General features: G+C 34.2%; 1 protein-coding gene and 1 long non-coding RNA gene across 9 annotated transcripts in view; one reads left to right on the top strand and one right to left on the bottom strand.

The window, feature by feature from the left end:
- LOC116341252 (tyrosine-protein phosphatase Lar) overlaps window positions 1–25706 on the bottom strand; it is a 380836-nt gene that overhangs the window by 233136 nt on the left and 121994 nt on the right. For all 8 annotated transcript variants that reach the window (XM_031768206.1, XM_031768204.1, XM_031768200.1 and 5 more), the window contains exon 5: window positions 15730–15770. The gene's annotated coding sequence lies outside the window, so the exon portion shown is untranslated. The remainder of the gene's footprint in view (window positions 1–15729; window positions 15771–25706) is intronic.
- LOC116341261 overlaps window positions 1–25706 on the top strand; it is a 106524-nt gene that overhangs the window by 33130 nt on the left and 47688 nt on the right. The window contains exon 2 of the long non-coding RNA XR_004201144.1: window positions 10158–10256. This is a non-coding gene — a long non-coding RNA (uncharacterized LOC116341261). The remainder of the gene's footprint in view (window positions 1–10157; window positions 10257–25706) is intronic.

Here is a 25706-nt window from a genome sequence, read left to right on the forward strand (position 1 = left end):
ACGATACACGGTGGCGGGAATAATTTTTTTTAATCAATGTAATTGATAGTTTCACCAGCAACTCGTGTTTGGATTTTACCTCATCCTTAAATGTTGCAGTCACCCAAACATTAGTCTTCGCATATAATAATGCATGGACAACGTCGATAGAAAAACAAATTACAACCATTTCAACATAATTTCATGCTATCTCGCTCTCGTAATTAGAGAAATTAATACCTGTAATTATCTGATAGTAACGCAAACATATCAGTTTTCATTAAATGAACATTAATGGGTGTTGGGTTTCTCCGTTGTGGCACTTGTAAATATTTTGATTCACATTATAAATGTATAATGAAAATTAAAAATTCAACATCAAAAGGAGCTGAATTTAATCTCACACTTCTTTCGATGAAGCATTCAAACGAAAATGTCCAAATATGGATGGCAAACGATGGGTTCCTTTCAAATTGATTGAAATGTAAATTGGTTCATCAAGATACGAATTTTACTCAAAAAAAGTTCATTTTACTACAAGTGGTAGTCACTATTCTATATTGTTGATTGACGATTTAATTTTAACAGTTGTGGCTATTTAAAACAATTCAATTATAATTCAACTAATTATTCACAAACCATTTAAAGTTTCTCACTCTTTAAATGTAAATCTCGTGCTAAATGAAATTTGTGGATTATCCGTTCGGCAAATATGATATAAGATTTATAAATTTTTGAAATGCAATGCAATATGGATGAAACTTTTTCAATTTTTAATGCCATTTTCAAATTATTTTCGGCTCGAGTCAATGACGAACTTTATCTATTCACCGCCGTATTCGATTCAAACATTTATAGCGAATGAATTTTTCAATAAATCGGCCATCCGGCAACATAGAACCAATAGCAAACAAAACAAAAACTATACGAAATATTATAGTTTTAATTATCTTATACCGCAGCCAGTCTTATCCTTAGCTAAGTAATCTATATAATTTATGGTTTATTTTTCCGTTTGGATGCGATTTTCATTGAATTTTCAACACAACCAATATGGACATGATTTTTTTGGTTGTTGTCTTTGTTGCTATTCAATGCTGCAACTATAAATATCAATGGCTTTTTCCAATGTGTTCAATGACCAATTAAGCCAACGAAATGCAATTACAAAGCAATTATTAAAAAGTGTGCAGGCAATAGCTGTTTTATTTTCGGACAACGGAGAGAAACATAGAACAGAAGGGGAAGAGAGAGAGAGAAAATATGAGGAAGAGAATCAATACGAGCCGAACAAGCCATAATCGATTTCATAAAAGTTTTAATTAAAACATTGCACGTAACGTGCATTTGTGTATGATTCCCTTTTTCATTTCGCTTATATTTCGGCGGATGCCGATATCTCAAAGTTTTTCAATATTTTCTCTGCATCGGGTTACGAGTGTTGAATTAATTCCATATGAGAAATAATAATAAAATTTATTCATTGTAAACGATATTAATTCAGAAAAGAGAGGATGAGAAGAAGATTGGACACGAAGGACGAGAGCGAGAGCGCGGAAGGAGTGGGCTAAAGTGAGAGCTATATGAATTCATGAAGCAAAAGACGATCACTGTGTGTGTATGTGGTAAAGTTCAAAGCATTCGGGGAAAATTCAATAGCTCTATATACATACTATATATCAGAGGGCCATAAGATAAAAGATTACAGTTTTGTGTTATTGGTTTAATTACAAAGTTTGTACGATGTGTCCAATGCTTTGCTTTCTATTAATTTGAAACTCGGAAATTGATGAAATTTTTGGAATAATTAAAATAGCTTTTTTACCCGGAATCACCCCAAAAATCCAAAAATACACTCTAAATAGATAGTCAGTTTGGCCGGCATGATGATGGTGCTTTTGTACATTTATTTATTCAAACTAATGCAAATAGTGCAACTTTAAAGCAAATACATGACGGGGGCATTGCACACCACAATTCGGAAACCAAAACCTAAATTGCGGCTGCTTTTAATGCTCGACTCATTACGTGAATATGGGAATGAAAAAAAAGGTAGAGAATAAACAGAAAAAGCTTAAATAAATGAATGATGCGGATTTGAATAAATGAATTCGAAATGATCCGTAGCATACATAGTTGCACTGTTGCGCGAGACGAACAAAATACATAGAGAAAATAAAAAGCGAGAGAGGGTGCGAGATGGAGAAGAGGAAAAAACAACGACGACGAGATGAGCTAATTCCACCAGTCACGGAAGATTCATTGGATGTCATGTGTGCAAACACCGAACGGTTGTGAGACAGTGAACGAAAGCATAAAATGAAATAGAGTACTCACATTCAACTTTTCATGTCCGAAAACCAATCTCACCTCAAACTCACTGAATCAGCGCTTCAATTTAGAAAATTACTCGGAAGCCGAACAGCCAACATTCACAAATTCATATAATATGTTAAATTTGAAAATATATTTTCATGTGGAAAATTAGAAATGAAATACAATCGGCGACAAGTGAACTACACAAAACAAAACCGAATGAAATACATGTGCTGATAAAGAGCGTATATAATTTCGGTTAAAATAACGAGTGACGGTAGAAAATTTGGTGTGTTATTTGAAATGCTACCACAAAATGATCACATACAAACATATTTGAAAATACTGTTTACCGATATTATTGGTCTCACTCATTGTTGCTTGGCTCTATAAATGTTTTATTTTTTCCGTGCTGTGTGAATGATACAGAAAGACTGGCAGCCAATTTCGTACGAGCGACGGATTAACAACAGATTAATCATGGATTTTCGTATTTTATGATAACATCTGCGGTTCGTTTTACGAAATTATTTGGCAGTCTCGTGATGCCAAGGCATTTCCGCCTGTTTGTAGATACATTTTTTTCTCTCTCTCTCTCTCATGTTGTAGTGATTCCTTATGAGTTTCATTTCATGTTTATTTGTTTTCGATTCACTCGACAAATGCACAGTACATTGTATGAATTCAACGAGTCGAGTTCATGGGTTGAATGACGTTCAAGCTTATCCAACAACTACTGATATCATTTTATGAGATTATGTTGGCAATCAGTCAGAAATACTTTGGCCAAATGTAAACCAAAACCTCCTCCCTGCCTCATCGCCTTATACTCAAATGAAAATGAATGTGCAAACAATTTTTGAAATATCCCATTTCCAAAATTGGATCACTAACTTGAAATGTCATAACAATTGTTCGGTTCGTTTGTTCCAAATCCTATACATACAGGGTGGCGCATATAATCGGGTTTTCCAGGGGGTGGGAATTTTGAAAAACCCTTTGGGGGTATGTTGGGGGTAAAAAATCGAAAATTTTCATCTGAGCAGAATTTTTCCCGAGGAGGGTTGGGGTTGCCCCCAATTTTTCAAAAGTTCATCGGATCAAAAAATAATGTACTACAAAGTTATACAGAATGACGAGAGAAATTTGTTAGGACCCCTGCCCTCCAAGTCTCCTCACCATTTAAGTCAAAAACCCCTCAAGGTGTGATTTTTTTTACCTGCAACCCCGAAATTCGGAATCAGCATGCAAAATTACCTTAGAATTGATATTTTTCTCATCCACCTTTTTGGCCAAGTTTCAGGGGGTCAAATCTTACAAAGTCGATTTTACACTTTTTTTGGTCCGGAATTTTTGAAAAAACGTGGATGGAAAACCCGATTATATGCACTACCCTGTATATACAGAGTAAGGAAAACAGCCAAAATGAATTCAATCCGATAAAATTTAACACTATGATTTATCTAATTGAAATGTGAAAGTAAAAATAACCTTTTGAACATGATGCAATTCGATTTTTTTTCGAAAACTCTATTTGATATTTCAAATTGACATGCCATATGGCAAATTGTGTTAACTGCCATGATAATCACATTTTGGTTAATTTTTCTTATAAATTGAACAAAAATAAAGAGGTTTACGTTCGCAAGCTGACTTTTCCGCATGGAACCGAAATTTTGGGAATAAACTGAAATTATGGTCTATGCTCGGTTGCAGTAACTTAAAGCGCCGTGAAAACTTGTGAATATTATTTTCTTATCAATATAAATAATCTCACAAAGTTTAAAGAAATTTAAATTAAAAATATAGTTACCCCCATACAAAATTTTGTATGTGTGGTATCCCTAATATGCATTGAAATTTCTTTAAACTCTCGGAATGTAATTTTCTTGTGGAAAAAACAACATGTGCAAAGTTTTACGTCATTACGCTGCCACAAAGGCATGGCTCCCATACAAAAATAATTTTTTTGTAAATTTTTGTATAAAAATTGATTGCATCTTGAAACCAACGTCAGATTCGGGTATCTGGTGCCAAAAAACCCCCCCACTTTACATTCTTTCAGAGTTCAAATTGAAAGGATATCATTTTAAGTCACACATTATTCAATATCACTGAAATTTTAACCAGATGTACTCTACATGTCCTCGAATCATGTAGTTTAGTCATATTTTGAATACCGTCTCTGGGGAAAATGTTATCGTGGAAAAACTAAACTTTTCAATGTATACCCCTATGGGAGTACACTTTACACCGGTTAACCAATGTCACCCAAAATTTGGCCAGATGTACTCCTCGCAGTCCCCAATCATCCAGTAAAATCAGAGTTTGAATATTTTTTATGTGTGATGATCTATCATGCATAATATGGATATTTTGGCAACACGCCTAAGAACACAGGACACATCACACACAGCGACTTTAATTTTTTGGCTCAATACAATACCTTTCCTACACTAGGTGTGCAGAAAAGTAAAATGATTTCAGTTATAAAGAGTTTATAGATTTTTTTTGAAAATTTATGAATCAATGTATTAGTGCTGTTTCGAAAATTAATTCATTCACCTAATTGATGTCAAAATCCAAACTCTGTTGTTCCATTCCAAGCTATTGAATCTATAATTCTCTGTAATTTTCGGCATGATTTCGTGTGTTTTTAATTGAGAATATAGATTTTTTTTAAAATAAAACATTACATATTATTTGTTCAATTCACTAATTGCTCATGCATATAAATTTATATCAACATTCTATAACTATGATAGAATCAAGCGGAATCAAGTAATGCATTACCAATGTGGATAAACTTACTTTATCGTAAAATTTACATCTTTCCGGAAAAGAAGATTAGTCGATAAATGTATAAATATGGATTTTAGCAATAAAAGAAAGCTTTGATCCTAATTCGATTGATAGAATCCACACATTTACTACATTTGAATCAAATGACTTGATTGATATGCGCATTATTAAGGCGATATAATTCAATTAAACGAATATTACGAATAATTGAAAAAAAAAAAATAATGTGTTTAGTTCATTTGTATGAATGTTCTAGTCGATTAACTATCGACGATGACCATCTCGAGTCATTAGAAAACGAGAAATATATGGATTTACTGGGGAGAGACAAAAGGGAAACCGGAATCCGGGTGTCATCAATATGAATTGATAGAATTTTCTACACAAATACAATCAGAAGCAATTAACGTTTTTTTTATTCGTCCAAAGCGATGTCAGCTAAAAAAAAGAACTCTCGAAATATCGACATTGATGTGGATTTGAAAATATTTCAATGATAAATGATGTATTTTTCCGATAAAAAAAAGTATGCAAGGACATTAAATTTGTTGATTGATTCCAAAAATGCTTCATCCAAAACCAATATATTTCTGACTGCAAACGGCTATGTGGAATTTTCATAATAATGAAAATTTCATGGGAACAAAATCAATTTCAAATGCAAAAGATATTTGCTCAATTATTTTTCATTTTCAACAAAAACAATAATAATCTTTTAATAAAGTGTGGAAATGTTTCAAGTTTATGAATTCCCAAATGTATCACATAAAAAATTGATTGTTTGCCATTTTGTAGTATGGTGGTTTTTCTGTTCAACAACATTGTAGCCCATCTCATTTTTTCTCGTCATTTATTATCCTCACCCTCGCTTCTCTCCCTCTCTCTATGCCTTTTTCACTCTTAGTCGAACCAATTAATTAGCCTTAAGTCATAAATTTTTTCATCAAATAGACAGCGAATGTATATGTTAAATCGGGCAGAAATATGAAACAAGTCAACAAACACAATGTATCCAACGCACCGGACAAAATACATAAATTTATTGTCATAAACTTAAAAACGACCGATGAAAATTTTAATTTATAAAGCATTTTCGATAACGCCAAAAGTTTTTGTCGACTAAAGTACACGGAGAAGATGTGAACGAACGCAAAGGGACAAGAAAAAAAAGCAAGCAGTGCGGCGGAGCAACGGTTTTTCATCAAAATTATATTGAAATGTATTGCTGTAATAGAATCTATGGCAAACTAAGATGCGAAAAAGTGGCACGATATGGCTTTGGTGGTGAATAAAAATGAGCGCATCAAATTAATACCTTCTTCTATTCCCAAAAGAGTGCAAAAACAATCGAGCAAAGTGAATGTGCGATGTTGGCCAAATACTTATGTCAGACCGCAGACGGTTATTTGATGGTTGCACGAACCACCATCCACAAAGAACATAGAAACAAAGTAAAGAAAACAAAAGACCAAACGAGAATCCCGAAAAGGCACATACACCCACGACTAGCATAAAGAATGTAAATGCGAATAAATTAATATTCAATTTTTTGTGCATCAGTCCCTTTTTCCCGCTATTTTGTTATGATAACCACCTTCATTACCGTCGCTGACTTTACCATTGTCTTATGACTATAACTAGATGCTAGCTGCTATATGCACGGGATTTTCTATCTTTCTTTATGTGTGATTTTTTTTTCGCCACCGAACGCATTGTCTGTGTGTTAATGTATGTCTTACATTTGGCTTAAAGATCTTGCTACACGAATATCTTTGATATTCACATAGCGAATATAATGGTTGATTTTTTCTTATTTTCCATGATTTTCTTTCTGTCGTCGTCACATGGTGAGTGCATCCTATTACGGCTGAAGCTCAATACCTCATTTGCATCGTAAAATATTATTTTTAGGATAAAATAATTTTTAATGCATTTCTTTTGCAACCCCATCCATTGTTCGATACGTTCGTTGGCGTTTGATAGAAGGCGAGTAATAGCGAAAGGGAACGCGATATTGTCTTGGTTAGGTGTCAGATATGAAATATGCACGAATCCAATATCGATAATGTATTCAACAACTGAAACCTTTTTCATATGTACTAATGTTTGCCATGTATTATTTCAACATTCTTTGTCTTTAAGTGCATCGTCGCATCGCCTTCTGAGATGAGAATTATTTTGTGATGTGCCGGCAACTCTGCAGGAGCAACAGCTCATACCCAAGAGCATTGAATCATTCTACGTATGTTCTTTGCTCGTTCTTGGTATTGGTTTTCTTTTTCTTCGCTCATCATTTTAACAATGTAAGCGATGCCAATCCATTCGATACGTATTCCGTTTTTTTACCGTTTCTCTTTATCTTCTTCGGTTTCTCGTTTCATGTAAGCAAAAAGCGTGAGCTACAAAATGCTTGACGATCAATCATTTTTTGCAAGTATCTTCTTATAGCAATTTTACTAAAGTAGAAAGAAACTATGTGTTGATGCAATTAATTTTTCACGATAATGGAAATTTGCTAATGCATATTCAAAGGCGAACACGTAAAATGATTGAAGCGCTCAAGAAACGAAATACCCCTGTTACTGCTGAATATGCGAATGCTATGCAATGCCACAACAAATATCGACTGAAATGACGACGGCGACGACAACGACGAAAGGTATAGGAAAATGTGCACACAATACCATAATTAAACAAACTCAACTGTGTGATGTGTGCAAAAAAGTAATTTTCAACACACAAAAACGCCACTGTATTGTCGTTAATGCATTGTGAAGTTTTGAAGGAAGAGCGTGTGCATTTCAGCATGTGTGACTAAAGGATGTACAAACACGCCGGCGTTTTCTCTCTCTCTCTCTCTCTCTCTCTCTCTCTCTCTCTCTGTTGCGATACACAAAAAGAAGAACCCTTCATTTCCCAAAATATAATTTTAAATGACGAAAGTTTTCGTGTTATTGAAATTCTACATATTCCAAGACAGTTAATTAGTATTCGAGTATTTGTTGCTGTCTTGTGCTCATTCGTTAAAGGTATTTTACAACTTCTATCCAACTTTGCATGGTTTTTTTTGTATTTTGGTTGATGGAAAAACCTCGACGCGCCTTCATTGAATTAGATAAAGGAACTTATTGTTATCACGAAGTGCAACTCCATGCATCCGGATAATGCGCCGTGTGTGTATTATTGAGAGAAAGGCGACTGTATATGTTGGTTTACACTTTCAAAAAACTTAAATGAAAACTTGTGTGAAATATCAACCGCAAAACATGCAACAACCAGAATATTTTTTTTATTCTTGAACGCATCGAGGGTCGTCGCGCGATTGAAAATTAAATTACCCAAGACAAGTACTAGCACCCAACCACACAATTTCATATTCACATGTTATAAACAAATTCACCATAAAATATTGTTGGGTAGCACAAAAAAAGTTTTTTTTTCGTGTGTGTAAATGTTTGTTTCAATCGACTTCCAAGGAATCGTTCACTTCTCATTCTTTTGATGAAGTTTCTCTATTTCCTTTTTACCATTTACATTTCGTACACATTTGCCATTTGTGTCTATTTCGTTGAACATTTGAAATATAGAGACAAAGTCGAGAAGCAGCTGCAAACTATTTTCCAAAGTATTAAAGTAAGGGTATTTAGCTCAGGCGCCCTTTCCATTGTTGTGCGCTGCACTCTTATTGTACTGCTTCAAAATTTCTTCTTCGGTTGGTTTTTTCTTTCGACTGCCAACATAAAAACATGCTAATAATTGTACAAACATATTCATTCATTCAGTGTCGTCGACAAACTGGCATTTTGTATGGATCTACGTATTGATTCAAAAGCATATGTTTCAAACGATACGCAAACAAATGATGTACAATGGAATGTGAATGCATGGGGAGAGGGACGAAAAAGAACCGACAAATACTGAATGAACAACAGGGGTGGAACTTGAAATGAAATGGCACTATTGGGCATCACAATTCCTTGAACATACACGCAAAATACAAACACTTTGAATGCCATTCTTTCACTGTTGCTTGGCACATATTTTAATTAATATGCAAAAGATAGATTCATTTATTGAGCACAGATTTTTTGGATTATTTATTCGAAATGTCAACTTCGATTCGGACCACATTACTACTAGTAGAGGTTTAGAAAACTCATCGGAGTTTGGAATCCATTGTTCCTTGAAATGTGCATATATGATGATTTTTCTCTTATGATTGAATAAAAAAGTATCAAGACTCATCGAAATGTTAATTGAAAAAGTTTTCAATCCTTTTACTGCCATATATTTAGGTGTAGAAAATAGATTTAATCACTTCATGCATTCTCAAAAAATATACCGTATATGAACGTTTAACGGTAAAAGTTACAAGAAATATTTTACGCTGCAGTACACGATGAGGATGTTGTCGTGGTTTCGTATCACTCATAGCAACGTACTGCCAAAAAATAATGTAGAATATGCAATATTACAATTTGGGCCCCAAAGTTTGGGGTTTCATAAATGTTCTGCATTTTATTTTCTTAATGCAATAATATCTTGTAAGTAGAATTTAAAAATAGTTTCTATCGTCTTTTCTATTTATACTAATATACTACGCAAAAGTAAGCCAAACTTAACTTGTTAGAAGACACATTTACGTATAAGAAGCAAAATTTTCAAAATATCGAAATTGACTTAAACCCATCCATACTGAAGAAAGTAAAAATTTTCAGGTCTTCATTTGCAACGAGAAAAGTGCATGAGTTGAGAAAAAGGGTGAAATTATTTCTTAATTACTGTACTCAGTGCACAAAAAAGTTTAGAAAAAAAAACTCTCTTTTTCAATTTGGGAATCGATTAATTAAAAATCACTATGAATATATAATATTCACATAATGCAGCGAAAGTCTTTTAGAATAGAGAATAGAGAAGCCCCGAAAAAGTATTCATCAAAGGCCTGACTTACAGTATATTCTTTGAAAATACATTTTATATGCATGTACAACAATTTAGGCCAATAACATGAATAATAATTTCGTTTGATGTTTTTCATCGAGTGATTTTTGTCATTTCAGTGTACGAAACGGAATGGGGTAATTGTTGTAGTGCTTGTGTGATGTACCGCTTGGAAAATTACAATGAGCCTGAAGAAAAACACCACCAAACATACGATGGTAAGTCATTTTCTTCATTTACATATATATCAAAGTTGTGGTTTTTCATTCCATGTGTTGCCACTTTGTCAGTATACCTTATGCCCGCCGCTTTTTTCCCTTATGTGAAGAATTGATTCAATTCACTGGTTAAACGTTGCACTTATAAATCTCTCGCATTTTTTTTTCTCTTTCTCTTCCTCTTCTACAAAAGAACGAACAGAAAAAAAAGAGTGAACGAATGAGCGAACCAACGAAGCAAGTCAATACTTTTGAAGTGATAAATTTATGATATTTTGTTTTTGTTTGCTAACGGATTTCCCATCGAGTGGGAGTCAATTTAGCACACACACACATAGAAAGGTATGCATGAGTTACAATGGTAAAACGCCAATGGATTGAATTTATGATGTGTGTGTCACTGATGAATGATAAATATCCAGAGGGCAATATCGCCTATCTTTTTTTTCTGCATGCATTCTACGCATTGCAAACACAACGAGGCATATTCTTTGTGACAATGTTTTGTCTGGTGTGCAGAGCACGACATATACGATTATGGATTTGCATAAATCTAATTTAATTATTTTTATGGTAACTACCATCGATGTAAAAGCGTATCTATGAAATAAATGTGTGAGTATGTCTCCATCCCGGCGGGAAAATGAAGGCACTTGATAAAAGTGAAACGAATACGCACGGTTTTAAAGGAGTAAATGAAAAAAAGAATGAATATTTGAGAGAGATGGTCCCCCCAAAAAAAAGTTGTTTGAAAATTACAGTGAAATTGAATTTAACCAAGAACGTTGCTAAAAAGCGAAGACAACTAAATGTGTAAAGGAAACTCTAGCTGAGTTCATAGATGGCCAGGAGACTTTTCGAAATCGAACATAAAGCATTCGAAAAGGGTGTGTTGCACGTTAACATTCTCCATTTAAAACGAATAACAGTTTAAAACTTTCGTGATATGGTATGTCTACAGGATACATAACATGCGCCAATGTCCTTTTATGTGTGCGTCACTCCATTGAAAAGCTCCAAAACCTTCCAACATCAACAATGGAACGGAAAAAACCTTCAATGTTCGTTTTCAATGGAGAATATCAACGTGTAAAATTGCTCCATCTATTGAACGTATCGTGAATTTGACTCAAATTCGTCCTTATTGCGGTAGTTTTTAAAATTGACAAAAACAAACGGAGAAAGAAATTAACTCGCATTCAATTAAAAATTGAAAAATAACAGAAAATCAAATTAAAAATAAAACATTTCTTCATCATTGTTCCTTATGGGTTTTTCTCAAATTATCCTTTGCGATCCAAGTCATAAAAGTTGGTAAATTAAATTGAAATTCGAATTGAAGCTATTTAAAGAAAAAGAATTGCATCTCTTATATGATCGAGTGACGTAGTATTTTCTCATACAGGTTGTTGTATCTCTCTCCATATCTCTCCCTTTTACTCATGATCTCTTTGCGTAGCAAAAGTTGTTAAAAGTCCATAATCAAATTACTTGTTTTAAAACAGTCGGATGAAATTAAAACGTGTCAAAGAACAACGAACTGTGAACGTTACGTTGTTTTCACTGTAAATGTTTCCCATCAAACTCTCAATCTCATTCACTCTCTGTGTGTGTCTTCTCTATTATCATTTGCAAAGTGCAGAAATGGATATAACAGCAACGGATGTAATATGTGACAAAAGTAAAATTGTGTGAAGAAAGAGGAAAAAAAATTGTTAAAAAACGAATGGTTCTCACTTTCTCAAGAAGACGAAAAATGTGCGAAATGGATCGTACAATGTAAAATGGTAATGTGTATATTTGGCATAGCACTTCGTCACCGTATGTTTTCGTATAGCTTGTATAAGAATGAAAACAGAAGAAATAGAATCACCGAATAACTTAAAAGAATTCACATTGCTCAGCATTTTGGCACTTACATGCAATATCTATGCAAAGACATCCATTACATTTTTTCTTCTTCTATTCATCGTTCTCACGACTTCTTCGTGGCCCAGTGCATAAAATGAGCGCAAGCTATGTGCGCGCAGAGTCAACAAAAAATAAATAGAGAAAATGGCATGTAGAATATTGCAGATAAAAGAAATAACCGTCTAATGATACTTGGTGTCACAATAGGGCAGCAAAGAGTTTTTTTTTTTGGCGTCGCTATAAGTGAAATGAGTGTGCAAGTGATAAGAAAAACGCGCGAGTGCGCGACAACGACACAAATGTATGCAAATTTGAGAGAAGAAAAAAAAAACATTTCACAAAAAAAACGGCGACTAAGAAATTGACACCAAGAAGAAGGCCAGCGTTAAAACGCCATCGACAAAAAAAAATATGCTAACGAAGCACACAGAGGAGACACGACAAAAAAATCGAGCGCTAAGAAAATCGCAGTCGAAATTAAATGTAACATAAAATGATGGAGGAGTGAAGCACATGCGACAATCCGCAATCAAAAGCGTTGATAATTTTTCGCTATTTAAATTTAATGGGCCTTCTCTGGTTCTGGTTGTGCGACGCTCAAATGACAACAATCATTGCAATATGTGCAGTTTTACAAGCACTTTTTTCTTACTTCATCTCATGCCATTTTTCTCCGGTTCGCCGATCGCCAACTTGTGAATTTGTACGACAAAGCAATTGTCATGCAATTTATGGGTCTGTAATTCGACGGCATTTTAACAAAATTAAGGACATCTTTGACTGTTATTTTAAGTGTGACATTATGAGTTTTGTGCAAGTGATTGGTGGGAGGGATTTCGTTGTGCTTGAATTGGTATAGTGACAATATCATACGCTTATTCTTCACGTCTTCCAAAGCACACTCACTTGGTATAATGAAAAATACGAAAGATAAATAAACAGTTTTACCATACCAAACTGTGTATCTAATCACACAAGCATGGCTACAACCGAAAATGATTGCGTAATATACTGTTGAAGTAAGCAAATCATCAAATCTCTTGTCGAATCATTCGTATCGTCACGAATAGTCGACTCCTTTTTGTCTCTATGTGAAAGTGGCACAAAAAATCTATGGAAATTCTTGTGTAAATATCAGCTCATGTGAAGTACTTCGAGTGTCCATCAATACCAAAAAGCGATAAAAACTCAAAATTGTATGATTGTATGTGTAACCACTTCCACTTTGCGGCGATTCTTGACTACGAGAAATATGATACACAGTAAATAACCTGTTTGATTTTGCTTTTTTCCCTCGTAAACACTTGAAAATAAGCATATACCATTGTGGAAAATTGATTTCTGCATTGAATTGCTTAACTCTGGGCGAACATGCTTTTGCTGTGACACGACACATACAACGCACGTTTTAGAAATCCAAAAATCGTTTCCACCATAAACAATCACACGAAGTGTGTGTAAATGATCTGTGTGTTGGCGCTTGACTACAAAATTATCATAATCTACACGTGCCATCTTATTCTACGAATCAATCGGGAACGGTCGAAATAAAAAAAAAATGTTTCATTTCAAAATTGGTTTTCATCCCCAATGGACTTCAGTTCTTCATTCGAAAGAGACTTTGATTTTTTTTCCTTCATAACTGAGTTGAGAAGATGAAAGTAAAACGAAAACTTCGCAATTGAAAATAACAATTTGTTGAAAACTATGCTAACTTCCACATTATACGATGAAGTAGTATTCATGATGCAATTCGTTTAAAGCAATTGCTTTGAATCGCTTCTCTGGATCAGAAAATTAAAATTGTTTTGGTATTTTAATTTCAACAACTTCATTTCAGCAACGGCAATGGAATGGATACTTTATCAAACAAAGTGCATAGAGTGAACATATTTTTGCATTACATCCACATACAAGATTCCATTGCAGAGAAGAAACTGCTTCGTTGTTAACTTTTAATTGGATTAATTTGTATCTTCCGCTGTTAGTTTGTAGCTATTTCAATATTGTTCTCAACGGCACGCTGGATTTTCTCTGCAGAAGAATCTTCGTTGAAATAAGATTCTTGAAAATTCCAATGTGATCACATTTCGATTTAAAATTGCGAGATGCCAATAACTTCAAAGCACTCGCTTTTTTTCACTTTTGTCAAGAGGGAAAAAAATCATGTTTTGAATAATGACTTCCAATTAAATGGTTGTCATTTCAATCTTATTTTATCTCAAAATGCCACTTTCGACATTCTCACAAAAGAAAACGGACGTTTGATTTCATTCTATGCTTTACAAAATGAATCTTTTTCCCTCTTTGATTGGCTTTGTTATGACCAGTCATCCATGTTTCAGTTGTGAATGAAAATGAATCCCATGAATCACATTGTGTGACCCATGCGTCACAAGCGACAATCATCGATTTTTCAACATCAAGCCGGATAAATGAATCATTGTCAAGGATGGCAAGAGAAAAAAATATTCACCCATAAATAAATTGAAGAAAGCGCAACTGCCAATAAATGATATGCTCAAGAAAGAGAGAAATGTTTCAACGTTTCATTAAACACATTCAATTGAAATGATTCGTTAACCCCATCATTGATGTTGTTCTTGAAAAATTTTAAAATTGTATAGGCTCTTCTTCGTAATTGCTAGTACTTTGGGTTATCATTTTGGACTAATTGTATAGCGGTTGATTGCTCTTAATATTCAAAGTGGTAAAACCAAAAACGGCATTGTCAACACACAAAATGGCCTATTGTTTTTTTTTAGTTTGATACAAATTTTATCCGAAATCTTGTGATTTCTTTAATTAAGACATAAAGGTGCTTTCCATTCATTGTTTCTGTCATTCGTCACAATAAACGACGTAAAAACAAGTTAGTGGTGGCTGCTCCGAAACGATAACATCAAAACTGCCGAAAAATCATGAACGAAATACAAAAACGACGATAAAGAGATTAAATTGCCATTCACCATGGACGCAATTTTCTGAAAGGAGTTTATGCTTTCTTTATGTTTTAAGTATACAAAGCAACGGCGCCTTTTTGGTTTATTCACATTTGACAAAAAGATGACATTGTTATACAAAACTCATTCGGCTGGAAACTGAACACGTTATGAAAAAGATCTTTGGGCGCGATTGAGAAGATCTTAAAAATAAAGCAATTAATACGTATCTAAGAAGAATTAATACCATCTTCTTAAACATAAATCAATTTTAAAACAATAACATCATTTAGCTTCCAGCTTTTTTCTTCAGTATTTTTTTCTTATTCGAAATTTTTCTATAAATATATTTGACGTTCATATAAAACGCAAGCTATTTGACGAGGGTTGCTTATTTTTTTGATAATTTTTCTCAGAATTTGCTTGCAAATGTTGAAGCTAAACGGCTTCCATTTTGTGAATGTCAACGTTTATTTATACTTTAAATTTCTCGTTAAATGCCTGCAAAAAGTCGCTCAATTACTCCCTTGGTAACCACAAAAATATTATTTTTATGAACATAACATTCGTATTCATCGAAAGAAAAAAATGACGAAAAGAATGTTTTGAATGTAACTTACGTGTCTTCTGTTGTTCAAATGGCTATTAAGTTTCTTGGAATCTGAAAAATGAAAGAATTTTTTTTTTAAATGAGATTCTTTGAACATTTCATCTCAATGCTCGAATGGTACTGTATATATTAAGGAATATCTTATTTTAGAATAGAAGAAATGAATGATATGAACAAGATGTAGGATTGCATTTCTTAATTTGATTAAATTCGTTCACTTCGATGGATGATAAATCAAGATGAACCAATAAAAAATCATTTGAAATAAATATGTGTACGTCGATATGTAATTCCAAATGAATAAAACATGACGAATTAATGAAAGCCATTTGCTTGCATGGATGATAAAAAAAGTAGCAGTTTTGTCACACTCACGTGTGAAATGGAATAAATTTTTGCATCATCAAATACATCGTATGGAGAAAATGTTGATACTTTTTCTGGTTCGTGCTAGGGGATTCGTTTCAACAACTAATCGCAATATTTGTGCCCAACGACGCACAACCGTAACGGAACTGACCGTCGACTCTCATCATCAAATTATTTTAATGAGATTGCAAACGAAATGGTCGTGGGAGCCATGGAATAGATTCGTTTGTGTTGAAATGCGTGATAGCTATGAGATAGACTGTATCACCACGTGATGCGGTCTTATAGCATTTTGAGTTGAGGTGTTAGCTTGTAGAATATATACTGACAAAAAAAACAAATCTCATCAGAGTAAAATGTAATCTTAAGCTATCTCCGAGAAGAAGGGAAAATGGACGGACACACAGCATTGTATTTTATGATCCGTCGCAAAGAAATTCGATTCAATGGACAAACCAATTAGAATCCTTTGCTCATGCCACTGATTATAGCATCAAGTATGGCTGAGATTGGGCCTTTCGATTGTACTTCTTTTCATGTTGGTGCTGAATTATCTGAAGAAACTTCATTTGACTTCAGACTGAATTATTTCATGAAGTTGCAAATGTGTCGAGAATACCAAATGGATAAATTTTTGTTTTGAGAATTCCAATAAAAACACAAAAATAAATACACGTGATGAATTGTAAAATGAAAGCCAAAGTCTCGATTGTTGAAAAACATTTTTTTTGACAAAGTACATTTTGCTGTTCGATTGGCATTGATATCGATATATGATTGAGTTTTTTTTCTGTTGTTAAGTAAGCAAAAGCTCTTTATCAAATTGACGAACGATTTGCACATTGAATTCGATTCGTTCATGAGAAATGATTGTTGTGTGTTTTGTGCAAACGAAAGAAAAAAACATTACCATAAACACGAAAACTCCATTCGTGTGTGGCATTCGTATCACAATTTCTTACTCTATTTTTCTGTCGTTTTTCACTCTACATATTTCGAGCGATTTCTGACACCTTCTTTCCACCACACGCAAACACTAAAAAAAAGTGGAACGCACGTTTCTTTGTCGCGTGTTCTTTTTTTTTTGTTTCGGATAAATTGTTGGCTGAAAATGTTGTTGCTACGAATTTTTGAAGTTTTCATGCTTTTCACGTTTACTCTGTCAGATTAGGAATGAAATCCCGTTGTGGCACCACGTTCACATATGCTGTTTGTTTCGTTGTTCGCATATTTAATAAGTTTGAGATTTGTATTTTTGCGCCCATCGTGTGCGCTTCAAATACAATTTACCCAATTGTTGACGCTTTTGTTTTCGCCGAATAAAATTAAAAGCAAATGGTTATTTTAGTCGTGGCAATTTCCACTTTTTTCAGTCAAAGTTATTCATTTCAGCGCGAAAGTATATTGTAAAATAAATGTGTCGTATTTATTTTTTTTGTTATATGTTTTCGTCCCACGTCTGTCGTCGCTCCAATGAATGATTTATATTTTTTATCCACATATAGAAAGCTAATGCGGTTTCCATAGAAAATTCGCCAAACATATATTTATACACAAATAAAGAGTATTTTTATTTTGAATAAATATTCTGAATGGATCCATTTATCGATAGAATAGCAACAGCATGTGAAGGAAAGAAAGAAACGCAAACGCGTGATAACATCTGAAGAATAACATTATTTGTTTAGTATTTAAATGGAAATGCTTTGCCATTATGTAACATTCTCGGTGCTTTTTCATTTTGTTTTATTTTTGAATCACATATTCATGTAAAATAAAAATCGACCTGCAGAAAAGTAATCATGTGTTTACTATATCCAGATAAAAATTTGCTAAAAATAGATGCGACGTGAAATATAAACATTACGAACTAAGATATGTCATAAATAAATCGAGATATGATCCTTCGTTACGATGATAAATTTGTTGCTTTTTTAACAAATAATAATACATGTGCACCAGACTAGATTCTAATTTGCACTTCCACTGAAATTTATATTGATGCTCACATATAATAAATACTGATTTTGACACATTGTCAATCCAAAAAAAAATAGCAATTTATTGACAATTTTTCGAAATGAACGATTATTTACAAGTGGACTTGGTAAATTGTTTTTTTATTAAAACAGTTATTTTTATTTTTAATGGGTATTGGCATTTAAAACTAGTTTACTTTAATAATTTTCGTTGAAAATACCATTAAAAATTCATCATTGACGCAGTATGTCTCCGACTTAAGACTATATGCTTTCATGTTTATCGAAATCAATTCTCTTTTCCAATTGAGCAATTAAATATTCCGACATTTTCCTCTTCTATTGAGCTAATTTATCCAAGAATTTACCTTTCAAAACCGGAGGATATTTGCTTCAGTTGTTATTCTGTTTGGTTTTGCATATACATGAATTAGTTTGGAAATTGGTGAAATTATTGCCAATGGATACATTTAACTTACGTTTGAGTGACTGGCACATGCAAAGAGCGAGCATATTTGTGAGATATACATGGATTGATGATTCTGGATGAAAGGCGCCCAAAAATTTGTCATGAGCATGAACATTCATGAGCAATGAATGTGTCGAATAATATTGAGTGGTACAGCACATGTATTTTTATTAAACGAACATTCCAGTGGATTTCTATGAGCACTTGTGAGCAGCATAACATTTCAGACATTGTTCAAATGTCTCATAGAATATGTAATTTCAACGATTCTCTAATGTGTTACTGTCAAATTCAATGTTATGCTTCATTAAATCCAAGTCAATACAATAGGAAATGAACAGCGATAGGCGGTAAATTTATGGATTTTCTCATAAAATCAATCTTAGAAATGATGGCTGCAAATTATTTTTAGAATGGGACCACGAATCAAGCATCAAAAATGTCAACGAAACGACACGATATTCGGTGAAATTAATGAATTTAATGTAATTTTTCGTTTAACATTGCTCACGTAAAATTCATTCAAGTCATACATTTGCTCCAATTTCTCTTTTTCTCTCTCGCTATTTTTTCTGCATGATTTGCAGGCGATTCGATTTTTCAACATATTTATTGACACTTTCTATTAATAATATTGATTTATTAAATGCAGTGAATTCATCAATTTTATCGGTAAAATGTGTAAAATTCAATGCGACAGAATGATTTATTCAGAAAGGTTATTGTACAACCTGCTTGTATATTAGCATTGTGAATAGTTTGGTGTGCAATATTGGTGGCATGGATTTTGTAAGCGTCAAATAAAACATATACATTGGTAAATATTTCAAATGTAATTGCTTGTTTTTTGGCAGCAACAGTTTTCAATCGATCGAATTCGATGGAAAATTGAAACATACATAAATCGGATGTATGATCAGAGAGCCTAAACACCTGCCGAAACATGAATCGAATGTAATTTTCATGTCATTTTGTTGCAAAATATCGCATAGCATGTGGAAAAAGCGAGAATCAAATGACTACTACGTTACAAAGAAATTGCATTATGTGTTTCACGGCAAAATCCATATGCTCATCTGTCGTTATCAATGGATATTTCGATTTGAATGATCGGAATTTAATTAACATGCAAACGAAATAATCTGTAAAATGGAAATACTGCAACTCATTTGGGCAACAGATACTATGTGCTAGGAAGAGAGATGCAGATAGAACGATGACGAGACACGCAATTTGTTTGTATGAAAATCGAAAATGAAAACGACTCAGAATCATATCCGTAACCGATGCACCGCAGAAGTAATCATCGAATCGGAATTTTGGAATATGCATGCAAGAGAGAGAGAGAGAGAGAGAGAAAGAGAATGAACGGAATGCGACTGAATGTGTACATTCACCATTGAACAATATTCGGCAATATTTCAGACATGAATTTCCTCTGCATGTTCAATTTTGCTCATTGCATCGACATTCCGGTCTGTGCAAAAGTCTCCCCATAAACACAATAAGTGTTCAATCATTTTCCAATTTTGCATGAAACAGCAGTAGCCGAAAATAACAACTGCAATCCACATTGAGTGAGCTGTGTTGTGCTGTGCGTCTGTTGACTGCGTTACCACGCTAATTTAGCACGTTGTACTCTGCCAAAAAATCGATTGGCATAGAGTCGACGCGATCAAATGCACAATAATCATTAGAAATTGCATGCATGTCGTTCGAGTCATAAGCTCGAAAATCGAATAAATTTTAACCGTATTATAAGTTTTATAGCTGTCCTTCCTATGGATGAGTAACCAAAATACCATGGTATTATGTTCCTTTTATGTATTGTGTGTGTGTGTGCTTCGACGCAAATGCACAGAAATGTACACCATTGTGATCGATCAATTGGCGTTCGACCATTGCAAAATGATGGCCGCTGAAAGATTCAATGTGAAACAAATCGGCGTGCAAGCGAGCAAATGAGTCTTTCGCTGAGATGTAAAAACAATCGAAAATTGCATTTCAATATCATACACATGCATACAACAACGGTAACAACGAATAAATTGAAAAGGGTGGTCAAGCCACTTCCACATATGCAATTCTCGATGCAATGTGATACATCGTGAATGTTACCAATGCACCCGAAAGCATTGGTTTTTATAATTCGATTTTGTGTATGGACTGTGGCGGAACGTATTCTCTTCATTTTATTTTTCAATATTCAAATTCGTTTCATTCCACCGTGAATATATTCAAATGACATGCAATGCCCAAATCAACATTTCTCTCTCTCTCTCTCGTTTTCGCTCTCAATTTTTTCGATTTTCCAATGCACACCGTTTTGCATACATAAAAATTCAGTAGGTGACATCGAAATATTTACAATTGTGTATATTTTCAACATGTTCATCTGCAGCCGGCGAACGGATATTGGATTTATTTTTTAATCAATTTCAGGTGTATTGCGGCTCGTTTTTCCCCCCCGTAAAAACGTGCAGAATACACAGCACGAAATGAAATTCATTTGTTGTCAATCAATATGCGATTCTCATGTTAATTGAGATATAGTTTGACAGAATACCGAATGTATATGAACTGTACTGTATTCCTTGGATTGATTAAATCGATGCAATCCCATCAATGAAATAATTCAACAACAGCAAGTCGATTGAGAACGGAGTGGAAACAAATTGGGACCGAAAGCAAATTAGGATTTTCTCACAAATGATAAAATTGAGAAACGCTGCATAATCAAACCAACAGAATTTAGAAATATTCAAGGCAAAGCATTCTTGAGGTAAAACTTTAGTGATGCATTGAAAACTATTTGTCGACGAACAAGAACGTATTTGACCACAATTGCAGAGTACAATACCGTTCGAGCTTGAAATTCTACAAACATTACCTTAACTATTTCGACCGGTGGTGGCACCATAGACGCATACACTTCCACTTATGTTCATCGTCAAAGTGAGTTTTCACTCATTCGATACAAAATAATTGGGGAAGTTAAATTCAATTGATTGAACACCGAAACATTCAAACTGAACGACAATTGATTTAAACATCTATTTATCACATTGAAACCACTTACCAAGCTAGAATGAATGTGCATTCAGTTTGTAAAACTGACCATCATCAATAATAAATAGAAATGGTTCAGCTAGAACATAGAAATGGCCAGATGGCGTTTGCAATCAATATTGATTTAGGTGGATTTTTTTTGAAATTTATTTAAGTTGAAACAGCATTTTCAATTACGAACTCTGGCACCAACGCCAATTATGCAAATTTATCCTTCAGATGCGTACACATCACCTGGATGATCTCAACCAAATTGAAAGTGACCGAATAACCACTTGTGCCAAACGTATCGATCCATTTTAATTCTGGATATTATATTCGATTAAAGTTCCTTCATTGCTTTCGTATGGAAATTAATGATATTTTGCATTTACTTTACTCACATTTATTTAATGAAATGCGGTTTTGAATCTCAAATCAATTTGTTTGCGATTTGTTGTTCATGATTTTATTTTACCAATTTTCTTATATTCCCGAAAAGACGAATGAGTAAACCAATTTCTCAAATTTTCAAGTGTATCGATCGCTACGTTAAACATTTAATGAAAACAATTATTTTGGTTATAGCCCCCTTACTATCTCTAACTCGGTTCGAACGTGACAAGCTCCCATATTGTTCATGAAAAACTAATGTTCAATGGACTTTATGTGAAGTGATTTTATGTCAAAAATAGTTTAAACGCTTGAGTTTGGATCAAAAATGAAATTTACGTTCTGGTATTCTTTCTAAGGGTGACATTTATCAACAAACCGAACAACATTGAAACAATGTACTATTTATTCAGTCAGCTTTTGGTAAATATTTGTTTAAATTCACACATCAATATGGATGAAAATTGTGGCTTCATTTGAATCTTGGCTGTGTTCGCCATTATAAATCAAAATATGTTGAATGTATGTGTGTATATAACTGCACAGAGCAAATCAAAAAGGATGAATTCGTTCGAAATTCGATTCAGCATTTTACACACAATTGCTGCGTGTTTGTCCAATGTTGGAATGCAGAGTGCCATAGTGGTAACAACGAAACCGGCCATCCGATAAACTTATTCAAAAGTTGTTACAATGTTGTTGAATGTTGATGGTGATGATCGGGTTTGGGGGAGTCAAACAATGCATTCCGATGCATACACACTGTTCGCTGTTGTCGGCGTCGTCACTGTCATCATCGTCATGCAATTCGTTTGCATGCATCGGTCTACGACGCAGAAAACGCACATAAAAGGATTCATTAGTTGCATTTAATGACAAAAACTAATATAAATTCTATTGATTTTCCTTGTTCGGTGGGCCCAAGCTTTTCAACCGCACTCCGGGTAAACTAGGTAACGAATTGCTTTTATCCAAAACCATAGAAAACGGTATTACGTGTCGTCGCACTTTCATAGCTACCCTATCGTGGTCAATCGGCTCGAGAATTCCATCGAATACACATACACACAGAGAGACAGAGTAAATGCTCATTATTACCAGTATTTTAGCATACATACATATATGTAGTAAAGCGACCAAACGATATGTAATTTTCATTCTCCTGTATCATCGCAATGAATCTACACAATTTATTACGCAATAACTGATTTAATGCCATCCCGATTAATTCAATTGTTGTAACTCTGTGTCACTGTGTGTTTGCCTCATTTCTCTAGCTCATGTTCGATGCCGTTCATATCTATCGTTGTTGTTATTACGACAATGTTCGTCGTCGTTTGTGTGGTAGTAATCAGTGTATTTTCTTGGTTGCCTGCATTCCGGAATGACTAACAAATCTGCACATTGAAAATGCAATTGTTTTTTGCAATATACATTCCGAATGGATGTGTACGTATATGTTGTACGTGCAATAATAGAACGGCAGCAATGGCAACAATAGAAAACGTTGTGAACAACGCCTTTGCACCCGATGGGACTTGATGTGCCACTGAAACTTGCCCAAACAAAAATACATTGTGAATTGTGTGAAATTGTCTACCTCAAATTAACATACATAACTATATAATACACGGGCTCTATACAACAAATGCAGGTCACCGACGACGAATTTCTGCCAGAACAAAAGTTTAGCTTTAATCTCAGTACAGTGCAGCAGCAATTGATTGCTTTACAGGTTCTTACAGTGGATTAGTTGGAATTAAACTCTCCGTTTAAAATGCATTCGATAAAAAAGTTTTCTGCTAATTTTCTTGCTTCATCATGCGAAGGTGTAACCGCACACAATTTTCCACCATATATCATCGGCACATTATTTTTGTTTGTCAGTTGTTTACCTATTTCGCAATCAAAAGATCGAATCAGAAAAAAAAATATAAATTATTTTTTAAAATAAATTATTTCTGGATTCCCGTGTGATTCTTTGAGGTAGAGAGATAGCACGTTACATGCTTCAGTCAACATAAAAGTAAGCAATTTTATGCCTTAATTCCGATGAGTTATTTGGGGAGTTGCTGGAGCGTTAAGTGTTATAAATCGTATATTTCTTTCATTTATTTCTCTCTCTCCCCTCTCTCTCTCTTTTCAGCCATCCAATCGAAATGGCAATGCCATCCACAGCAACACTTCTTCGAAATCCGTAGTTTCTTTCAAAGTTCATCTATCATTTCAATGAAAACAACACGAACGAAGAATAAAAAAAGACTGAATCATATCTCGAAGTGGATTCACAAGGAGCTTTAAATGCCAAAAACTTGAGATTGCACATCGAATGCACTAGCTTTTAAAATGAACGTGTGTGCTTGTGTAATAGAGCGAGAGAGATAGAGAGAGAGAAGGGAGAATGCATGATAACCAGATAAACGAAAATTACCATTGCTATTGCATGCTGTGAAATGTGCCGAGACCAGAGCGTACGTGCACACTCGAAGTGCTTGAAGCGTCTTCCTTCTTCCGTTCGTTCATTCGGTGTTCTATTTTTTTCTATCTCTTTCGACCCTTTGCCCAGGTCCGTGTGCCACACATAAATGCTCATAAAGCATCATGTGGCAAGTGGTATGCGGTAGAAATGTTAGCCACACTATTCAATGCCGCTCAAGTCATATAAGAAAACGGATTGCTACTGAATGTGCGCTCCTGCTGCTCACCGAATAGCCCAAATACAAGATACAATCGTTTTCATAATCATCATCATTGAAGCAGACAAATAAATTACATACATTGAAGTACATTATGCGATGCTCGTTTCATCTTACCTCCAATACAATTTGCGTTTACTTCGTTCTCTTTTTTCTTTATTCTCTGGCTGTATTAGTACTTCCTTTGGTGCATCGTACACTTTATTCGATTGCAATCGCAACTACTTATTTTCATGTCTATGCTTTTTTCCGTCTTCTTTACGTTTTTTTTTTCTTCTTTACTCATTTTGTACGGCTATGCGGTGTACTGTTATGCCCCTACTGACTTCGATCGCTATCTCAATTTATGTAATTTATTGTGTCATAATGCAAACAAGACAAGAAATAAAATGGAACTTCATACGAGTTTATCTCTATCGTTCACGTGGAACATATGAAAATTGTGGTGTGTCTCGTGCGCGACGATGCTCTCTTCCGTTCACTTGAATTATCAGAACTGCATCAAGCTATATCACATTTGCAGAGTGCACCGAAAGAAAGTGAATTTGCAATGAGGACGGTTAGGAGAGAAAGAGGGATAAAATTGCATTGCTATTTTTTTTTCTATCCATGTACTTTTCTTTATGGATGTCAAAATGATCGGAATATTTTTATGCGTTGCGGTTGACGAGCACGAGTGCATGATTACAGGCAGACGACATGCACTTAGATAAGCATGAAAATAGACTATGCCATTCGTAAAATTCCGAAAATTACAAGCATACCAACAGAAAACTCATAAAATACATTGATCTCTCTCTCTCTCATTTACGAATAAATATTCAAACAGCAACGTTGAAATACGCTTTACTTCATGGCCGCATAATGAAGTTTTAACTTTTAATTCTTTTTTGTTTCACTTTTAGCAGCGAATTTCATGAATAATAAAACGTAATGCATTTTCGAATCATATAGAAATCGAAACGACATGTGGAGTCAGTGTATGAAACATTCAGTGCATAACGAAAGATTCAGAGCGTGTTGAAAAACTCTG

The sequence above is a fragment of the Contarinia nasturtii genome, unplaced genomic scaffold, assembly GCF_009176525.2.
Source record: "Contarinia nasturtii isolate CC-2019 unplaced genomic scaffold, AAFC_CNas_1.1 Cnas_scaffold_695, whole genome shotgun sequence".
Lineage (NCBI taxonomy): Eukaryota > Metazoa > Arthropoda > Insecta > Diptera > Cecidomyiidae > Contarinia > Contarinia nasturtii.